The sequence below is a fragment of the Narcine bancroftii genome, chromosome 4 (genome assembly GCF_036971445.1).
Source record: "Narcine bancroftii isolate sNarBan1 chromosome 4, sNarBan1.hap1, whole genome shotgun sequence".
Lineage (NCBI taxonomy): Eukaryota > Metazoa > Chordata > Chondrichthyes > Torpediniformes > Narcinidae > Narcine > Narcine bancroftii.
Genome location: NC_091472.1, coordinates 304071898 through 304093857, shown reverse-complemented (window position 1 = coordinate 304093857; position 21960 = coordinate 304071898).

Below are 21960 nucleotides of genomic sequence, written 5' to 3'. Positions count from 1 at the left end.
AGTGTCTGCAGATGCCAGTGTTACAATCGGGCAAGTGTAGAACAAGCAAATGCTTTCTGGGACCCGAGTTGTTTGCGTGAGTGCAGGAATGTGAAGGAAGAAAAAATTAAAATGAATGTATAAACTTGGCCATGGGAAAGTCACAGCGAGAGAGAGAGAGAGAGAGGAAATAAATAGCAATAGCAGACAATTTTTAAACAACGTGGGAAAATTGGTAGCGCTATAGTGTACCATTTATAAAGACCGTTGGAAAAACCAATAGCAGACCTGACTTCCCAGAATGCCATGTGGCAGAGAAACCTCTCTATGAGTGCTCCATGCATGCATGCAACTGTGCCTACAGCCTTTTCTGTCACATTGGGAGGGCAGGTCCCCCATTGCTTTTTCCCTGTATTGTGCGCGATAGTGCGACCCACTTTCCCACACGGTATAAATTGTGCACGATAGCCCTACCAACTTGCCCCCACTTTCAAAATTGTCTGCTCTTGCTATTTATGGCTAGCACTTTTCCACGGTCTCTTATCAAGGTTGATCTAGGTCGGCACATGACCAACGGGGTTGAAGGGCTCGTACTGGGCTGGGCATAATTAGGAATGATTGATTTTGTTCAACGATAAGATTGATCAGGATTTAGGGCAGGTTGTTGTGGCATGACGTCACTGTCCTAACCCTGGGGATGGCTCCTTGTAAGTGTGAACGCGGGTCAAACGTGAAGAGCAAAAACAACATTTCTTTCCTGGGGCACTGAACGGCCAAGTTCGTGGGATGCAAGTGGAAAGGGAGCTTTTGAAAGCACTATTTCGTTAATCTGTTAACTGTTCTTGTCTGACACAACCCCTAACAAAAATACTGAACACGCATTGAACTAGGGAAGCATTTTAATTGACTTCTAAACAAAATCTATTTCTGAACATTGATTTTTTTTTAAGCCACCGAAAACTCAAGCATTTGGCTTTCGACTGAGGGATGCAGCACAGGGTCTGGGAGAAGATCACGTCCCGGAGTTGACCTTGAATGATAGGCGGACGAATTTAGGTCTCGACTTGTGCGGGTACATTTCGATAGGAGAAGGCGACGCTGCGTCTTTCAAATAGATTTCGGCTGGTGAGGATCGTACATCTTTCTGGATCCAGTCGGAATATGTTTGCCTGTTCAAGAGCGGTGCGGCCGACCGCAGCAGTGGTAAGTGCTGATCGAGCAAAGGCCGTCTCGTTGCTCCCAGCCGGCAGCTCTAATCTTTTGGCTGGAAATCCCTGCAAGCGCCAGGGATTTCAATGGATTGATTTAGTCCTTAGACTAAGAGTTTGGTCTGACAATTAAAACAGGTTCATTCGTGACCTGGAGGTGAACTGTCAAAATGCGGCTGCTGTTGGTCATCTGGATTGGCACTTTAAACTCGGACACCACGTTGTTGGATATAGTTGATAAAGTCATGCGAATTTCAAGTATTTTGCTGTGTATTTGGGCTTTCCAACAATATTTGGGCATCGAAATATTGAAACATTAAAGTATTTCGATGCTTAACCCTAACCCTAACCAAGATCTACACCAATAAACTTTGAGAAGTCTACCTTTAGTGTTTAGCTTCAAGCACCTGTAAGCCATAGAACCAGAAATAGGACACTTGCCACCATCAATTCTACTTCGTTTTTTTTAAGATCTCTGAATGGACTCTGCCTTACAGCCTCTTCTGCACACATCTATTTATTTATTTACTTAAAATGTGATGTGTTGCGAAATTTACACATGTAATGCTGCCGCAAAACAACAATTTTGTGTCGTTTCATGACAGTAAATTCTGATTTTGTTTCATTCACTTTCTTCAACGTTATGCAATATTAAAATACTTTTGAAAAGTCTTGTGCAATGGAGCCATGGTAATTTGAGAAAATGAGGGAGCTGGGACACGAGCAGGGTGGAGGGAAGCATGGGAAATATTCACCTGGTGAATAAGACAATTTGGATTACTGTTACCATTCCAAAGGACCCCAAAACCCAGTAGCCACAAGTAGCTATTTAAACAAAAGTTGTTTTTAATTATCTTTAAACATGAAAAGAGAATCAAACTTTAACTTGTCACTATTAACTTAACTAACCCAACTTAACCCCCTTCTAATTCTAAGCGCACATGTATGTAATGTGTGTGTAAATTGAAGAAAAGTTCTTTGGTTCACAGTTCAATCTCACTTCTCATTCTTCCAAGTTCACTGGCTGCAGGCAATTCTTATACTGAGCACAGAATTTAACATGTGTAAAGTTCCCCAGGCTTTGGTGCTCGAAAGGTGATTGGTTACTGCTCAGTAAGGTTTTTGTAGGTTTGCAGAGAGAGATGTGTTGTTCCAGAATTTCCACAACTGAGGTATCACCATTAGTCACCTCAATGTCTTACTGATGAAACTTGCCTCATCGGGGTTCTCCAGATGATAACCTCTTTCTTTCAGGCTAGCACAGAGTTCCATTCTGTTCCCCTTATTCCAAGAGAAACATCAGACAAATAGCACTTCCAGCCATCCGCCACTCTGGAGCTTCTGTTTTAGTTTCAACAAGCTTCTCCTGGCTTGTTACCACTTTCTGTGTCACACACACAGTCAAAATCTCCCTTCTGTCTCTCTCTGTATCTGAGATTCCAACTGCCAGCAGCATGTCTTTCTCTCTCTCTCTCCCAAGCAAAACCCCTCCTTCTCCAGCAAACAATAGGAGTCAGTCTTCTGCTCCCATCTGTTGTTTTAGGTAAACAAACCTCTCAATGACCTCTGTGAGCACTTTGCAGAGAGGTCTAAAGCCTTGCAAAAAGGTCCAAAACAGACAACCTGGCTCTTCCAAGACAATAGTCTATTCATTTCATGACATCATTTCAATTAGCACCTACTTGTGAAATGTGCAAAGCATTCTCCATAGTTTCTGTAAAGTAACTGAATATGAATTCTTCAGTATTTCAAATAAGATCTGTTTTAAAGTGTGTATAAGTAACCTACTCTAAATTTATCTCCCCGAAACATTCCCAAATATTCCATCACATTACACACACTCATAGTATATATTCTTTGTTAAGGTGCTTTGCTGTTCGGCATGGGCGATCGCGTCTCTCCATCCATCACAGTCTCTGACCCTTGGAATTGTAGTTGTTGCCTCCCCTGTTTCTAACCATGATCTATCATTTTCATTCTCTGTCTGCTTCTGTTTTTTTTTCCTTCCAGCTTTCTGGTTGTATCTAAATGTTCTAATGTATCTCTTCGCATGATGTGTCCAAAAAATGTTGATTCTTTTAAATAATGTACATTTTGTTTTCGTTCTTTGTAGAACTTCTTCATTTATTATGCTGTCTGTATATGATATGCACAGGATTCTTCTGAGAAACCACATCTCTGCTGTATTGATTCTTTTTTCCATTGCATTTGTTATGGTCTATGACTCACAGCCAGACATCAATGTAGGAAGAAAGTAGCAGCTGAGAGTTCTAAGGCAGATATCAATTGCTATTTTATTGTTCGTAAGGATGTTTCTCATTTCTATAAATATTGTTCTTGCTATTGCTATTTTTGCTTTTATGTCTATTTCGCATTTGCCATCAGATGTTACCTATGATCCAAGGTACTTGAAGTTGCAAAGTTGTTTCAGGATTTCATTTTCCAATGCAATCCTACAATGTGGAATATTAGATTTCTTTGATATTACCAATACTTCAGTTTACTTTTTGTTTAAAGTGAGGCCAAATCTTTTGCTCTCTGTGTTGATGGTAGATACTCATTTCTGTAAATTTACTTCACTGTTTGCTATCAGTACTGTACCATCTGCATAGCGGATGTTGTTGATATTGTGTCCTGCTATATTTATTCCAGGTAGGTCTTGTATGGTTTTTGTGATGTTTTCACTGTGCAGGGAGAACAGGTCTGGTGATAGAACACAACCCTGTCTGACTCTTCGCTTTATTGGCTGACGTTCATCAATCTCGTTATCTATCCATATGGCTGCACTTTGTTGCCAGTAGAGATTCCTGATTATTCTTAGATCTGTTCCGTCGATATTTATATCTTTAAGCATTTTCATGATGACTTGTTGTATCACTGTGTCAAAGTCTTTTGTATAGTCAATGAAATAGAAGTATTGGTCTTGTTGTTGACCTTTTGATATGAGAATTAAGTGGTGTTTGATGTTCCCTTGCCTTCGACAAAGCCACCCTGTTCTTCACTGATCTCTGGTTTAATTTTGTTTCTTATTCTGAGCAGGATGATTCTAAATAGAGATTTCGTGAGGTGGCTTATTAAACTAATTGTTCTGTGTTGTCCACACTCTGTTGCATCTGGTTTCTTTGGCAGTACAGTGAAAACTGCCTTTAAAAGTTTTGAGTCAAAGCTCAGAAAATACCATTGTTCAAAGTGACTTTAACGCAAAAGTAGGCAAGACAAGGGACAAAGACAATATTGAGCATTATGGCATAGATAAGAGAAATGAAAGAGGTGAACAATTAGCTATATGGAAGACTCAAGGGATTACACCAGAAACCAGATTGATTATGTGCTTATAAGAAGATATAGAAATGCTCTAAAATCATGCAAAACATAACCAGCTGCAGGCCGCTACAGTGATCATGACCCAATAATCAGTGTGATGTAGCTGAGACTCAGAAAGCTGAAAAGACCAAGAGTGCCACCAAAGCTGAATTTGGGACTTTTGAAAAAATAAACAGTGACATTGAAAATGAATTCCAAATAACAGTGAAGAACATATTTGAGGCTCTACAAAACATCACGATTATAGAGCAGAGTTACATAGACAGTATGGAGTATTCCAAGGGCAGAAGCCGGTTGTGTTCCCCCTTCCGCTCTCCTGGAATTGCTTCTGATTGCTTGCTGATGCTCGGTTTAGGTTCCAACTTCTTGTAAATTGCTAACTACTTTCTTTTGTGCCTTTCCTGATCTGCCACTGTGTTGCTGTCTGTTTGTCTCTGTGTTAATAAATCCTTTAGTTATCCATTCCCTGTGTCTGGTCTCATTTCCTTCTGAACCCCAAACAAATCTCAACACAACAGCAATGGGAAAATCTCAGAGACAGCATAATGCAAACAGCACAAGAGGTGATTCCGAAACAACAGAGAAAAGCTAGAAAGAAATGGGTGACAGAAGAAATTCTGAATCTTATGGAACAAAGAAGAAAATGTAAAGAAAGTGAAGAAGCCTAAGTATTCTTACATGCACTGATAACAAGCAAGTGCAAGGAAACAAAAGAAACGTGGCTTAAGGACAAATGTGAGTTAATAGAGCAATGAAAAAGACCAACAACAGTAAACATATGCACGACAAGATTAAAGAGGTCACAAATCGGAATAAAAGCTGGGTAATAACAGGATGTATAAAAACAAAAGACAGTTCTACTACTATGGAAAAAGGAAAAATAATGCAAAGATGGTCAGAATACATCAAAGATCCATAGGACAACTTTGATATTGGCAACAACAACAACGAGGGCCCCGAAATAATGAAAGAAGAGGTGGAACATTCTATAAAGAAAATGTGAAAGGGGAAATAATCAGGACCAGATAACATTCCAGTTGAACTGTATGAAGCGCTAGAAGATTTTGGATTAGAGAAATTAGCAATCATATTGAATGGAATATATAACAGTGACAAAGTATCAGAAGAGAACACACACACAACGTGAGCATTCAGGTTGAGCAAGGAAGGAGATTAATGGAATGATGGACTTTATTACAAGGGACATGGATTATAAAAGTACAGAAAATTAAATGCAAATTTGCTGGATATTAGAGAGATGGAGCACTTTGCATTAGAGGTAATAGAGGCAAAAATCACTAGGTTGATTCCTGCTACCCATCCATTGAAGTCATCTATGTCCAACGCTGCTTCAAGAAGGTGGTCAACAAAGATTCCCCATAACTCTGGTCGCAATCTCTTCTCACTGCTATCTTCAGATAGAAGGTATAGAAGCCTGAAGACCAACACTTCTAGGTCCAAAAGCTATTGGACTTTTGAATGTTCCTGAACTATCATAACTAACCAAAACCATCAATTACACTGGTTTGTCTGCACTTTTCTTGCACTGAATGCAACTGTGAATATTTAGTTCTTCATCCTTATAATTATTATATATTGCTCTGTCTTGCTTAGTGTGGTAAATTCATTTATACTGTTGCAGTGAAGACAGATGCAAGTATCTGCCTGGCTACCGCACATTAGAATTTTGGTGAATCTCTGCATTTACTTGTATATATGACAATAAACTCTCATCATCATGAATAACTTGACGTGATGAAAGGTTCAGCCAATGCTCTGCCATATGATCTTACTGAAATGCACAAAGTTCTGAAGGAAGCTGATAAAATGTTATCCCTCATGGAAGTATCTTTAGAATTCTCTACTTCAAAGAATTGTGGAGGTGGAGGTTTTGAGGGCATTTAAGGCATAAAATAGCATCAATCTATTAGTTATGGTTCTAAATAAAATCAATGACTGAACTTCCACAGTCCACTGGATGGAGAATTTTAAAGTTCACCATCCCTTGAAGAAATTTCTCCATATTTCAGTCCTAGATTGTATACTCCTTACTTTGAGACTGTGACTCCTCCAAGTTCTAGACTGCTTAGCTAGGGGGAGACAATTTTCTCCCTCTCACACATAAACCTATGCTCTCAAGATCTAATAATTGTCTATTCTAGGAAAAAGACTGTGAGCATTCACCTTGTCCATGCCTCTCATGATTTTATTTACCTCTTGACCTCCAATGCTTTAGGGATCAAAGACCTAGCCTCTCTCCATAACTCAAGCCCCCTAGTCCTTGTGGTATCTGCTGTACCCTTTCCAACCTATGATTGGGAAATGAGAATTGCACACAGTACTTCAAGTGGCATCATGATCATCCAATTTTCCAATGAAGGAAAGCATGCCATATGCCTTCTTCATCCCCTGGTCTATCTGAATCACCTCTTGCAGGGAACTAAGCTCCTGTATTCCTAGGCCTCCCTCTTTTACGAACGGGGCTCCACGATTTATGGTGTAAGTCCTGCCCTGGTTTGACTTCCCAAACTGCATCATTTCAAACCAATTAGAGTTAAACTCCATTTGGCACTCTAAGACCCACCGTCCCAACTGATCGAGATCCTATGGAAAACATATATCCATCAAACAAGAGTGGACCAAGCACTGATTCCTGTGGCACACCACTGGCCACAAGCCTCCAATCTGAAATCATGCCTCCACCATTATAGATTGACTCCTTCCTCCAGTCAGGTTTATGAATCCAATGGACAAGCTCCTCTTCAGTCTCATGTGATTTAACCTTCCAGACTAACTTGCCAGGCAGGACCTCTTCAAAGGCCTTGCTTAGGTCCATATAGACAATTTCCAGCCTCCTGTGCTCTCATCAATCCTCTTGGTTACCTGTTCACCCCCATCCAGGACCACACATAGACCCTTCAGGTGAGGCAGAGCATTACATGTACATTGGCTAACCTGATCTACTGTATTTGCTGTATGCGGTGTTACTTCCTCTACATTGGTGAGACCAAACACAGATTGGATGACTGCTTCGCCAAACACCTTGTCTCTGTTAGTTTAAACTTGAACTTCCTGTAGCTAATCATTTTAACTCTTCCAACTATTCTTACAATGGCACATCAGTTCTTGGCCTCATCCATTGTCAGGATGAGGCCAAATCTAAACATGAAGAACAACGTATTATATTCCTCCTGAACTGCCTGAATAGATTTTACTAATTTTAGGTAACCCCCCCCCCCCCCATCCCTGTCTGGTTCTCCTATTTACCTACTCTGTACTTATTTTTCTCCCCCCCCCCCCATTTCCCAGTGGTCTCCCTCTCTATCTGCCTTTTCTCCTTCTGACTTATCACTTCTGAGCCCCGCCAACCGCTTTTTCCCCCCTTTACATATGTAATATCACCTCCTTCCCACTAGTCTTGATGAAGGGCCCAGACCAAAAATGCTGACTGACCTTTTCTATCAATGAATGCCCACACATCCCTGGTACTTTGTACATGGTCCATAACATCACAACTGGTTTTCTTAAATTTCTCAGCTTACATGACCTTTTACACAGTAAAATCTAATTAGAAATATTAATGTAAAATCTCAACAATTTTCTTTGGCTCTACACAAAGATGGCCAAGGTGGATCTTTAATGAGATCAATTTGTTCCCTCTGCACCCTTTTACTGTTTAATATGCTCAGAGGATCTGTGGGGATTTTCCTTTCTCTTACCTGATAGATCCATCTTATTTCCTCTTTTTATCCTTTTGACTTCCCTCTTATGTGCACTGCAACTTTTAGCTCATTGAGGGATTTGCTTGGACTGCTCTAATCTGACCTATGCCTCTTTACTTTTTCCTGACCAGAGATTCAATTATTGTTATTTTGTGAATCAATATTTGTTACACTATTTGTCAACCTATTATCATCCATCTCTATTGTTCATCAAGGAAACAAATCAGGCTCGCCAAGCCTAATTAATTTATCCAAATGTACGATTTATAATTTATTCATCTACTATTTTATGTGAGTACTTACTTTTGACATTATTATTATTTCTGTAAGTAAAATTATTTCATCCCATATTCCACAAACACTTATCATTTTAATAAATGTGGTAAATGGCTGACTTTCTTTCTTCTTGAATTAATTAGTTGGCCTCAATTAATTTGTTCTTGGAGTCAGCAAAATTAATGGATTTGTCACCTTCAGCTTAACAAAGATTAACATTTGTTGAAGACAGCTTTCATACTACCAATCTGCATATTAGTGTTAAGAAATGAATGTATTATCTTATTGCATTATCTGACAAAAAAAATCTTTCCATTCAGAATTTTTTTGTGTTTTCTTAACTAGGTTCGGAATGTGGGTGCACTGCTTGGTAAACCACTTTCTGTATCTGTGATACATAAACTAGAGGCCCAGACTGAAAAACTAGCTTAAGAATCTATTACTTATAATTGTTTAAGCATCATATCTAAAGTCTCTAGCTTCTCATTTTTACCCTTTCTCTCCCCTCCCCTTTCTACTTCAGTTTTTCATATATTAACTGATTGTTTCTGGCATTCAGCCTGTGCATGTTATTCAGCATTCAGAAATATCACATCTGTAACCAGCTACTCAGATGCTAAACAAGAGCATGTGCAAAGTTGAGCTGAAGAACTATTGACCCTATTTTCTCTCCATCCCTGAGGCCACCAATTATCTCTGTAATATTGCTTATCGATGCCATTAACCTATCACTTGAACTCTCAATCATAACTTTTGTTTTCTTTAGATAACTATTTTCCTTTAAATTATAGCCATCCTTTCCTGCTTAACTGTTCACCATTAATTTATATGTGAGCTGATCCAAAATTCAATGATCTATCTCCTAACATACCAAATTCCATTCACCCATCTCTTGTGTTCAGCAACTAATGCTGGTTCCTAGTTTGGAGAATTTACAATTTTCTATAACTTGCACCATGGCTTTTCTTTTCCAAGTATACCTTTGACATCTTAGAGCCTCTTGTTCATCCCAGAATTGTTTGCTTTACCATTGGCCACATCTTTGTTGTTTGGGTCCAAAACCCCCTCACTCAACTCAAGTTCCTAACTGTAGTACAGATGACATGCATTCCAGAATTAGCCATGTGTCTGGCCAAGTCGTTCTTGTAGTGTTTCAACGCTGGTATCTGCATAATCATTAACTAGCTCAAGACGATGATATTTATTAAACAATATTTATTTATATGTATATTTGTCCAATGTATGTATTGTCTGTCTATATGTCTGGTTATGTGTCTGCGTGTTTTGCACTGTGGACTAGAGAATGCTGTTTCTCTAGTTGTACTTGTGCAACCGGATGATAATGAACTTGAACTAACGTGGAAAAATGCAAATGCAGGATAAAGCCATGTGGTAATTATTATACAACCATAAGTAACAGAACATGCTAAAAATGGCATAGGCTCATCAATAATCTGCTCACAAATGCTGGCACACTCAACTCTATACCTCTTATAGAGGTAGCTGAATTGCAGACGTGGGATGGAAGAGTTGTTACTTTGAAATCAAGGGAGTCCTGGTAAAACTGAAATCAATTAGTTTCTCAGGGCCAAATGCTCTACAAGTTGATGCAGTTTTCATGAGGATATATGATTGTTGTAGTTCTGTGTAATCTCTTTGGTCCATCCATCTTTTAATGTTGATTCAATGACAACCCTTCCATTAGAAGGTCAAAAATCAGGATGTCAGTCACTTGGGAGAGTTGGCTGAAGGGGGGAGGGGGGGGTTCTTTTCTTTTTTTCCTATATATAAAAAATAACGTTCATGTTTATGGTTAATTGTTGTATATGTCATATACTATTTGTTTTTTGAACGAATAAAGTTTAAAAATTAAAAAAAGATATATATAATAAATAAATAGATGTGGTACTCAGATTAATGTTCAAAAGAAATGTTATTTAAAAACTCATGGAAAAATAACTATAAATGTCTTTAAAATATATATCTTTGAATGAATTCCAGGGAAACACTTCATTTTTAAGGAGTCACGGCAAAAGTTCATTCACTGAGGAACTTCTCAAAGATTTCCAGACAAATGCTGCAATCCAGGACATTGAGACTGCTGCAAAGTTTATTGGTGCTGGAGCTGCCAGAGTAGGAGTGGGTGGCTCTGGTGCTGGTATTGGAAGAGTTTTTGGTCGTCTTGTTATTGGCTATGCCAGATAATCCGAATTAACAACACACTCATTATGATGAAACCCTGGGCTATAACATAACCTTTAAGGACACTAGCAATATGACTCTCAAAACTGATCCCGATGTAGATAATATTTAATAATATTGAAAAACAGACAATCTCAAAATCATATTTTTAATTCAAATTTCAAAACATTGTTGAATATCGGTGAAACCATGATGAAGAATTCATTTTCATGCCATTTGTGAGTATGTTTAAACATAATAACTGGCCCATTCAAGATATTTACTTTAATAGTAATGCAGTAGGAAATATTACAAGATTTTGAGATGAATGTTACAAAGGCATGAGCCCACACTAAGATATTTCAAGTTTATGATTATCAACATTTGAAAATAACTAATTGGTGTCTCCAACAATGAACCTTTCTTGCATTACTGTTGGGACATTTGTTAAGATTACGCTTAAAAAATTGATGAAGTATTGTGACAGAGTATATAGGTATATATAGATATGTTTTTGGGAGATAGATTGGGAAAGGTTTGTTCGAGTAGGTCACATACAAGTACTTTAAAACAGATCTTATTTAAAATACTGGAGCTCTGCCCCATGGTAGACGTATCAGCTCCAGAGCTTTTGCAAGACTTTTTGAAGTGCTCAAGAGACTTCACTAATGGATTGTTGTTTACAAAAGGAAACAGATGAAAGAGCATGTTGGAACCACTGCTGTCTGGAAGAGAAAGCTGTTCTGAGGTCATGTGCTTTTGCAAGCAGAGAGAGTCAAACGGGCTTTTCTCTGAGAGAGAAAGTGAGACACACAGAGATCACATGTATAGTGTTACAGCCTGCAGACAGCAACTGGGACTGGAACAGGACAAGCTGGCAAGCTTATGGAAAGCCCCGTTGTAAGACAGCCTGGTCAAAGCCCTTGTGGTTCATGCAAGAGGAGAGAAACTGGCTGTCTAATGTTTCACTTGGAATAAGAGAAACAAAAAGGAACTCTGTGGTGACCTGAAAGAAAGAGGTTATCATCTGGAGAACCCTGATGGGGGAAGTTTCATCAGCAAGACATTGGAGTGGCTGATAGAAGTACATCAGTTGTGGATGTCCTGGAACAACAAATCTCTCTTCTGAAAACCAACAAGAACCTTTCTGAACAGTAACCATTTACCTTTCAAGCACCAAAGACTGGTGAACTTTATAAATGTTAAATTCTGTGCAAAGTATAAGAACTACCTGCAACCAGTGAACTTGGAGGAATGAGAAGTGAGATTGAACTGTGAACCAAAGAACTTTTCTGAACTTACACACACATTACATACACGTGCATTTTGAATTAGAAGGGAGTTAAGTTAGGTGAAGTAAAAGTTAGGTGAAGTAAGTCAATAGAGATAAGTTAAAGTTTGATTCTGTTTTCATGTTTAAGGATAATTAAATGCAACTTTTCTTTAAGTAACCATTTGTCAAGAATATCTATTGCTTCTGGATTTTGGGGTTGTCTGGACTCATAACATTTTAAGCGGGCTCGTCCGTTCGATTTGAAAATTTGAGTTTTTGTGATTTATTAGTTAATTGTTTTTTTCAAGATAATTTAAAGCTTGTGTGTGGAAAAACAGCAGCAATGGATGTTAATACATTTTTTTGTCACAACCATCACCTGCAGAGCTGCAGTGCAAGAGAAAAGAGGAACTGATGGTTATTTCTAAGGCATTAAAGCTGACTGAAGTTAAGCATTGGATGAGGAAAAAACAAATATAGAGGATTATAGTGAAATATTATATAGGTGTGGGAAAATTTGTTGAGACAGAACATTTTCCAGAGGATAGATCTGTTGAGTTGCGATTGGAATTGGAGAAATTGAGGGTGGAAGAGAAAAACAGAGGTTGTTGGAGGCTAAAAAACAGAGGATATATGAAGCAGAAGAAGCTGAAAAACAGAAGAATTAGGAGTTAGAGGAAGTGGAAAAACAGAGGATGATGAAAGACAAAGAAAATATGACTTGGAAAAGATTGAAAGGGACAGACAGTTTCAATTAGAGAAGTTAAATATTGAGATGGAGAGAATTGAGGCTGTAATTCCTGGGGAGAGGTTTTTGGCTAGTAGAGAGGTCAATCGAGTTCCTCCTTTTGATGAGGGAGCTATAGATACATATTTTCAGCTTTTTGAAAAGGTTGCTGAGAGCTCAAGATGGCCAAAATAAAAATGGCCTCTTATGCTCCAAAGTGTATTGAAAGGAAAAGCACAAATTGCATATCCTGGTTTGACTACAAGCAGAAAATTATGATATTGTTAAACAAGCAGTATTTAAAGCTTATGAGTTGGTTCCAGAAGCATATAGACAAAAATTTAGGAGTTTGGTGAAAACATGGAATCAATCATATGGATTTTGCTCTGGGAAATTGCTTTGACCATTGGTGCGCCTCAATAGGAATAAATAATGATTTTGATAGATTGGCAGAATTGATATTAACTGTAGATTTAAAAGGTGTGTTCCAAATTAGATTGAATTATAGCTGGATGAAAAAGGTAGCGACCAACGGCTAGATTGGTGGATAAATTTGCTCTAATTCACACAAGTACATTTCAGAATAATAGGGCATTTTCAGAGTTAATGTGAAACAGGTTTTAATAAGATTGTTCAGAAGGTAAGTGAGGAGCAGAAAAATAAGCCTGAAATTAAGTCTGGAGAGAATGTAAGAGAAAAGGTTAAGTTAAGGTGGGAAAAGACAGAACTGCATTTGTATGTCATTTTTGTAAGGAACCTGGTCGTGTTATTGTGAATTGTCTAGCACTGAAAAAGAGACAAAAAAAGGAAGTTTTTTTTTACCAGAAGCATGTATTCAAACAGGTGAATTTAAGGAGAGCAGATGTTCCAAACCTGGTAAGGATGTCATGGATGTTTTCAAACCTTTTCTAGAGATACTGGGGCTGCTCAGTCACTGTTTTTGGAAAGTATTGTAACTGTGGATCAAAGGACTGACACAGAGGAGACAACTTTGATTAAAGGTGTTGGAGGGGAGGTAGAGTCAATATCTCTTCACAATATAGTGCTAAATTCAGATTTAGTTAGACCTGTTGTAGTAGGAGTAGTTTCAAAGTTACCTATGCAGGGTGTCTCATTTTTATTAGGGAATGATTTGGCAGAGGATAAATTTGGGTCAGTTTTAAATTAACAAATCAGCCTAGTAAAGATGAGGTTGAAGAGGATTGTGTGATATATCCTGAATGTGCTGTATCAAGGTCTGTGACTAGGAAAATGAGAGCTGAAGAAGATCCATTTGATAGAGACTGGTCCAGTGCTTCTGAAATAGTTTTGAAAGAGCAGGGTAATTGTGAGTGTAAGGATTTCTCTTTTTGTCAAGGAAAAAGTTAATTCAACAACAGAAATCAGATACAAATCTTATTGACTTAAGGGACAAAGCAGTAAATGAACAGGAGATTAAAGAAATGGCTTGTGGATAGGACTTGAAGGGTTAATGAAACCTTATTTAGAAGAAAAAGGTAGTGGAGAACAATCTGCATCAGAGGTGTTAGTTGTTGACAGGGTTGAGGAAGTTATGGATCATAAGATTATGAAAATAGAATCTGAAAGAAAGAGGTTATCATCTGGAGAACCCTGAAGGGGTAAGTTTCGTCAACAAGACACCGAAGTGGCAAATCAAAAAGGAACAACAAATCTCTTTCTGAAAACCGACAAGAACCTTCCTGAGCGGTAACCATTTAACTTTCAACACCAAAGCCTGGTGAACTTTATAAATGTTAAATTCTGTGCCCAATATAAGAATTGCCTGCAACCAGTGAACTTGGAGGAATGAGAAGTGAGATTGGACTGTGAACCAAAGAACTTTTCTGAACTTACACAATTACAATTAGAATTTAGAAAGGGGGTTAAGTTAGTGAAGTCACTAGAGATATGTTAAAGTTTGATTCTGTTTTCATGTTTAAAGATAATTAAAAGCAACTTTTGTTTAAGTAACCATTTGTTGTAGTGAACATTTATTGTTGCTGGGTTTTGGCATCCTCTAGGCTCGTACCAGTATCATAATTTTAAATAACTCAATTTAAATGTGAAAATGTCACCTATAAAACAAAATTGACAATTAATATAAATTACATTTATGAACTTGACCATTCATTTATATTGGAGAAATTGATACACATTTATTAACTAAGCAGTAATAATTCATTGTGTTGACCAATCCATATTATTAAAAAATTGAGGAAAATCATAAATTTTGGTTGAACTGTGATTTGGTCCCACTGCATTGAAATGTAAGAGGATCTTTCAGAGAGATTATTTAACCTAACAATGCTCACTTGACAAAATTTTGGGAATAAATTAAATCTGAAATACAATAACAGTGGCCTTCTCTGTATTATGACCACTTTGCTTTACTGAGCAGTGCTCCAAAATAATTATAATGTGCGCTAAAACAATTTTTGGAGAAAAATCAAGTTTTCTGGTATGGAATTTGCATTGTTAATTTTATTTTGAATGTTGTTGTGTTATTCCTGATGGTGCTGAAGCCAATATTTGACCCAATGGAACACCGCAACTTATGGTTTCGTTGTCAACTTCTACATATGGGCATTTATAAAATAACCAGTTGGATTGCACTCAGGATGTGAACAGTGGCAGATTGTGATTTTGTTTTCTCTCTCTTCCTAACACAAATACTATTTGAGCTACTTTTGTGCCCCTCCAACTAAAATCATCTGAGGTGGGATGGGGAACAGGATTGACCCGAGAGTTGGCAGACTCATTGCCATCTCTTTTATCATGGTGATATACTCTGTTCAACTCATTCTTGTATTGACACTTTCTCAGAGGCTCAAAATATAATGGAACTTGCATCCATTTTACTTTCACAGTCTGTAGATGTTGTGTTTTACCTGTTCTTTATTAGTCTTGGTAATCATGTATTGTGAAGATTTCATCAAATGCAAGATACCACTCTGGTCTGTCAGAGCAGGGATGAAAGAAAGTATTTAGAAATTAAATAAAAAGCAACTGAAGATCACTATGCACTAACTTGGAAACAGTAAAAAAAATTATTTATTTATTTCAAATTGATTGTCAGAATACCTAGATTGGGGAGGGGGGGTGGGGGGAAGCATATACAACCCTGAGATTTCTTTTTCATGTAGGTGTGGCAGAATTACCACTAATTGGTAGTGCAAAAAATAATCTGTACACAACGTACACCTGTAAACAAAGAAAGAACTGTTAACAGATAGTGAATGTAAACAAACTGCAATATAGAGAGAATAAACTCAACGGAGTGCACAAGTAAGAGACCTTAAATGAGTCTCTGAGTAAATTTGTGGTTGAGGAGTCTGATGGTGGAGGTGTAGCACCTGTTCCTGAATCTGGTGGTGTGAGTGTTCAGACACTTATACCTCTTTCCTGATGGCAATGGTGAGAACAGAGCGTGTACTGGATGGTGAGGGTCTTTGATGATTGCTGCTGCTCTCCAATGGTAACGTTCTCTGTGTTTGTACACAATAGTGGGGAGGGTCTTGCCTGTGATGTCCTGGGCTGTATCCACTACCTTTTGGAGGGCTTTACACTAAGGGGTATTGGTGTTCCCATACCAGTCCATAATGCAGCTGCTCAGCACTCTTTCCACCACGCCTCTGCAGAAATTTGCCAAGGTTTCTGATGTGATACTAAACCTCGGCAAACTTCTAAGGAAGTAGAGGTGCTGACCTGCTTTCTTCTTCAGCCATTGGTGTTTTAGATCCAGGAAGATAGTGACTTCCAATCTGCTAATCCTCTACACCTCTGATCCCCCATTGATCAATGGATTGTATACCATTGGCTTTCCTTTCATGAAGTCAACAATCAACTCCTTTGTTGTTGTTGGTGCACCATTCGGCCAAGTTTTCAGTCTCCATCCTGTATGCTGATTCATCCCCTTCCTTTATACAATCCACTATTGTAGTATCGTTGGCAAATTTATAGACCCACACAGTCGTAGGTGTAAAGTAAGTAGAGCAGGGTCTAAGAACACAGCCCTGTGGAAATGGAGATTGTGGAGGAGATGTTCTTACCAATCTTCATTGACTGTGGTCTGGAGGGGAGTAATACAGTGGGGTGTTAACTCCAAGGTCTTGGGTTCAAGGGTTGATTTTACAGTGATTCATCTGGTGACCTCTATCTATTTTCAAAATTCTCTCTTCATTCACGTTACATTAACTGACACAGATGTGAGTCTTGTGAATACTTAAAATTAAAAATGATTGTAGAATAATTGATTGATCACTGACTGAATAAATATCTTCTTACTGGCTAATGGCAAACACTTTTAAAGTTTTTTGATCACAGGTATCAACAAAACATTTAAAGATTGAAGATAAGACAATCAGCTGTGAAAGCTGTACTAATTTATCTAAAAATGTCATTGGAATGATTGAGAATACAGTTTTTCAATTAACTTTAATAAAAAACCTCAATAGGGCCAACATTGTAATAATCAGTACCATGTTCTCTACTTGTCTCAAATAACGCTTGCATGTTAAGAAATTCACTCCATCAGTTTTACCTTCTGTATAAGGCAAACCAGTGACCTGTTGTTTGATGATATGGAGAACATACACATTCTCCACATAATTTATTTCTTGCTTCCTGCCTTTTACTTTCTTGTCTTTGATGCACTTGAAACCAATGGGTTCCTTAGACTGTCATTATTTCTTTCCTCTGAATATTCTACCTTCTATTCCGAACGAACAACAAACCTCCAGCTGGGGCATCCTCATTTAAATTATTTGCAGCAAATGCCAGTTAATAAAAAGTTACTGAAGGTGCTGACTTCCCTTCAATCAGTGTTTTACTTATTTTTACATTCAAATATCTACCCATCAAAGTTCTACAGTTTTGATCAAGGCCCTTCTATCCACAGCTTCAAAGGTTTCTGGGCCCATAAAAATTCTGAAACTTGATAAAATCCAAGACAGCCCAAATGTGAGTCGTACTAAGATCATTGCATTAGGGTTTACATTGTTTCATATCTATACAAACCTATCTCACCTACTTTGGCTTATCTGGCTCCTTAACCATATTTAAACATTTTCTCCTTCATCACTTTTGCTGCACAAGTGCCTTGTTGAAACAAAATTCTCCTCAGTTGTCTTCTCTCAATCCTTGAACAATAACTTCCCAACCCACTATTGTTAAACTTCTATTAGCAATGATCCTGATTCAAATTTTTTGGCCTTCTGACTTTTTGACTCTCTATCAGTTTCTTAAGACAAGATTGTTTTATCTATCACCTAAAGTCGACTCTGGTCTTTTTTTAATGTTCTCCCATTTGGTTCCTGTAATCTTGCTTTTTGCTTGCTATTTTTTTCTCCCCAGAGATACTATATCACATGAACCCAAAAGTGACATCTTTAATCCAGCATTTTTTAATCCTTTGATCCACAAAATTTATAGCTCCCTAAATGCCTGGTTTCGACTTTTGATAACTCTTCCTGATTAAGTTCACAGTTGTTTTATATTAATTGGATGACAAAAGATTGCTAAATCACAAACCTGAGTGACCAAATCGAGAAGACATGAATAGTTATACTCACTGATAAAAACATTCTTGGAGGAAAGGAAGAGGAATAAAACTAGTTACCATTTTTCAAGACTGATGAAATTGATGAAGACTTCTTTGGTTTAATATTGATAAAGCAGTAACTATCCTCCTGAGTTTCCACCAATATAGCTATGCCTCTAGCCTAGAATCAAAATAGCTGTCACCGTTGACAACCAGAGCTGTATCCTATTTTGTTTGGCCCTGAATTGAGCTTCTTTTCCACCAATTTGATTTATGGTGAATAATATGTATTTTACCCTCAAACCTATTTGGTTACAGTTTTAACCTTAAATTAAGATTTCTGTAATAGTCTTCACAAACTAAATCTTTTTCACAATAATGCAGCTGAAACAATGCTACGGTCTCCAAAACCTTGTTAACTGTATTTGCATCTTCTGGCCACACATTGAAATATAAGTGAAGAAACTGAACATCTGAACAATTTTACATCTTATTTCTTCTCCCAATGTATATCTTTCACTTTTTAAAATTACTACATTTTGTATCCATTAAAAAAAATCACCTTTAAGACTCATCCTCCAGAAATCCGACCTTGTAAAGCTAATTTCCAAAAGCATTTGTGAATTATTTCCCATTGTGCAGATGCTGCACCCCTCTCCATTTTTTCTTTCTTTTCTGTGCTTCTGCTTAATTATTAACCATGTTCTACCTCAAGCAAATAATGTTATTTTTCCATGGAGTGCGAGTACAATAATATACAATGTGAAAATCGTTTGTCAGATCTAAAACTCATTTCAATAAAAATCTAATCTTATTATCCAATTCTACTCAAAATAAATTAATCATGCAATTTTGCATGCAACTTCCATTAAATCAAATGTAGACATTTTATTTCAGTGTTTTATACAAAACCAAATATAAAGTGTAAGATTGTTTCTTTAATTTAGAGAGTATTGTGTTAGATGTTAGAAAGTTAATCATGCTTTACTTTCCTCTATGAATCCTTCTCTGAAACAGCAGTTGTTGCCCTGTCTGAGGCTGTGGGACTCTTCCATTTAATGGTTTCTTTTCTAATTTTGTAAAAAATATTGTTGAATGAGTTGAATAGCTTATTTGTGCAGGTACCATTATTTAATTGGATCTTATTTGTGGTGTAATGAAAAATGTATGTTTCATGTCTTTTGTCATATTCTAATAAATCCAAATATCAGCATTTTTTTTGGCTTTAAAGTGCAAATGCATTCCTTAATATTCCAACTGATTTGCCTAATATATTTATTTCTGGCTATGTAAAATAATACAACTTGAAGGTAGTTAGCTAATAGTTAATGTAGATTTATAATGGGAATATCTGGCTGATGATGTTTTGATGACATTTGATTCCAGGTCACTGAAGTGAACCAGGGCATAAAAAATGTTCATAGAAAAATACCTCTATTACCGGTAAAGTCGAAGTGAATGGATCACTATTTCTAAATTTTCAGTCTTGCATTCAAAAACAGCACAAATTAATCTAAACCAATCATTTTAAGATCAATTTTGAAAAGGAGGTGTGTAACCACAAGATTAAATTTAATACCAAAATATTCAGAAAATAGTTATGGGTTTTTCTTGAAATAATGTTCAAAGCAGCTGAGAGAGGAAGAGTGTTTTAATAGGCTCAGGCTCAATGACCCAAATGTATAGGAAAAATTTTAAAATGCTAAAAAATGTAAATAATCAACATATATTAGAAGTGGTTAACAGATCACAGAACATAGAATAGAATAGCAATGGAGTCAGTCTGACAGCCCAAGTTTCTGTGCCAATCTAATCCCATCTGTATGTACAAAGTCCATCTTCCTCTCTTCTTTACCTATTTGTGTGTCTGCCTGAATGTTTCTCAAATGTTGCTATCATATCTGTATTGATCGCCTTTGAAAAATCCCCTGTAATCTTAAACCTGTGCTCTCTAATATGTGACATTTCCATCCTGGGAAGAAGATTCCAACCTACCTATCGTCTCATAATTTTACCGTCATCCCTCAGTTTCCTGCACTCCAGCAAAAACAATCCAGTCCAACCTATCCTTACAGCTAATACACCCCAATTCAGGCAACACCCTGGTGTACCTCTTCTTCATCCTGACCGACATCTCCAAGTTCTTTCTATAATGCAGCAACCAGAGCTGCACGCAATAATCCAAGTTAGTCATGTAACATCTGAAAATCAAGTTGATGACTCTTAATTAAAGCACACATTATAAACGTTGATTTTTGTCGTTATAGAAATTCATCTATGAGGAGAATTTTTGCATAGAGTATTTAGAGGTGGTTTGGGAGGAATTGTTAAAGCAGCTTGCACACACACATTTTAAAACAGACTGTTTGCAGGACTTTTGCAGAGGGCAACAAAGTATCGACAGTAGCTTGTCTGGGAGATCATGTGATCTTTGCAGGCCTAGGAGAAAAGTTTGCTCTCAGAGAGGGGGGGGGGGTGTGAAACAGAGAGAGAGGAGACAGAAATCAGTTCAAGAAGGACAAGCTGGCAAACTTTGGAATACTTCCTGGTCAAAGGAGAAGACTAGCAGTGTGAAAAGTGACCTGAAAGAAAGGATCATCTGGAGAACCCAGAAGGGGGCAAGTTTCGTCAGCAAGACTGATTGGAAAGAAATCAGGTGCAGATGTCCTGGAACAAAAGGAATCTCTCTCTGAAAACCAGCAAGAACCCTCCTGAGTGGTAACCATTTGCCTGTTAAGCACTGGTGAATTTTTTTAATGCTAACTTCTGTGCACAGTACAAGAATTGCCTGCAACCAGTGAGATTGGACTGTGATCCAAAGAACCTATATACACATTTCACACATCTGTGCTTAGTATTAGAGGGGGATTAAGTCGGTTAGATAGGTTAAGTAAGTTGCTAGCAATAAGTTAAAAGTTTAATTCTGTTTACTTGTTCAAATATAATTAAAGACTACTTTTGTTAAGTATCCCAGTGTTGTGGTGCATATCTATCTGGTTTCTGGGGTCCTCTGGACTCCGTAACGCTTTATGGAGGCTCGTCGTTTAGGATTTGAACATTGCAATTTGATGATTTATTAGTTGATTGGGTTTTTTTGTTTGAAAGTTATAGTGTCTGGAATTTTTGCATGCTAAAGCTGGTGCCTGGAAAAACAGCAGCAATGGAAGTGGATACATGTTTGTTACAACCATCACCTGCTGAGCTGCGGGAGCATGAGAAAAGAGGAACTGATGGATATTTCTAAGGCATTGAAAATTGCTGAAGTTAAATATTGGATGAGATAAGTAGAAATTCAGAGGATTATAGTGAAATGTTATATAATTGAAGGAAAATTTGTTGAGGAAGACTTAGAAAATTTTCTAGAGAATAGATCTTTTGAATTGCAATTGGAATTGGAGCAATTGAGGGTGGAAGAAGAGGGAAACGTTATTTTGAGTTGCAGAGACAACAATACAAGGCAGAAGAAGCTGAAAAACAGAGGAAATATGAGTTAGAGGGTAGCGGAAAGACGGAATGAGGAAAATGAAAAGGACAATTAGAGAAGTTAAGAATGGAGATAGAGAAAGGTACGAGAAATGAGGGGAGAGGCTTTTGGCTAGTAGAGAGGTAAATCTGCTTCCTCCTTTTGATGGGGAGGATATAGATACATATTTTCAGCTTTTTGAAAAAGTTGCTGAGAGCTCACGATGGCCAAAAGAAAAACGGCCTCTTATGCTTCAAAGTGTATTGAA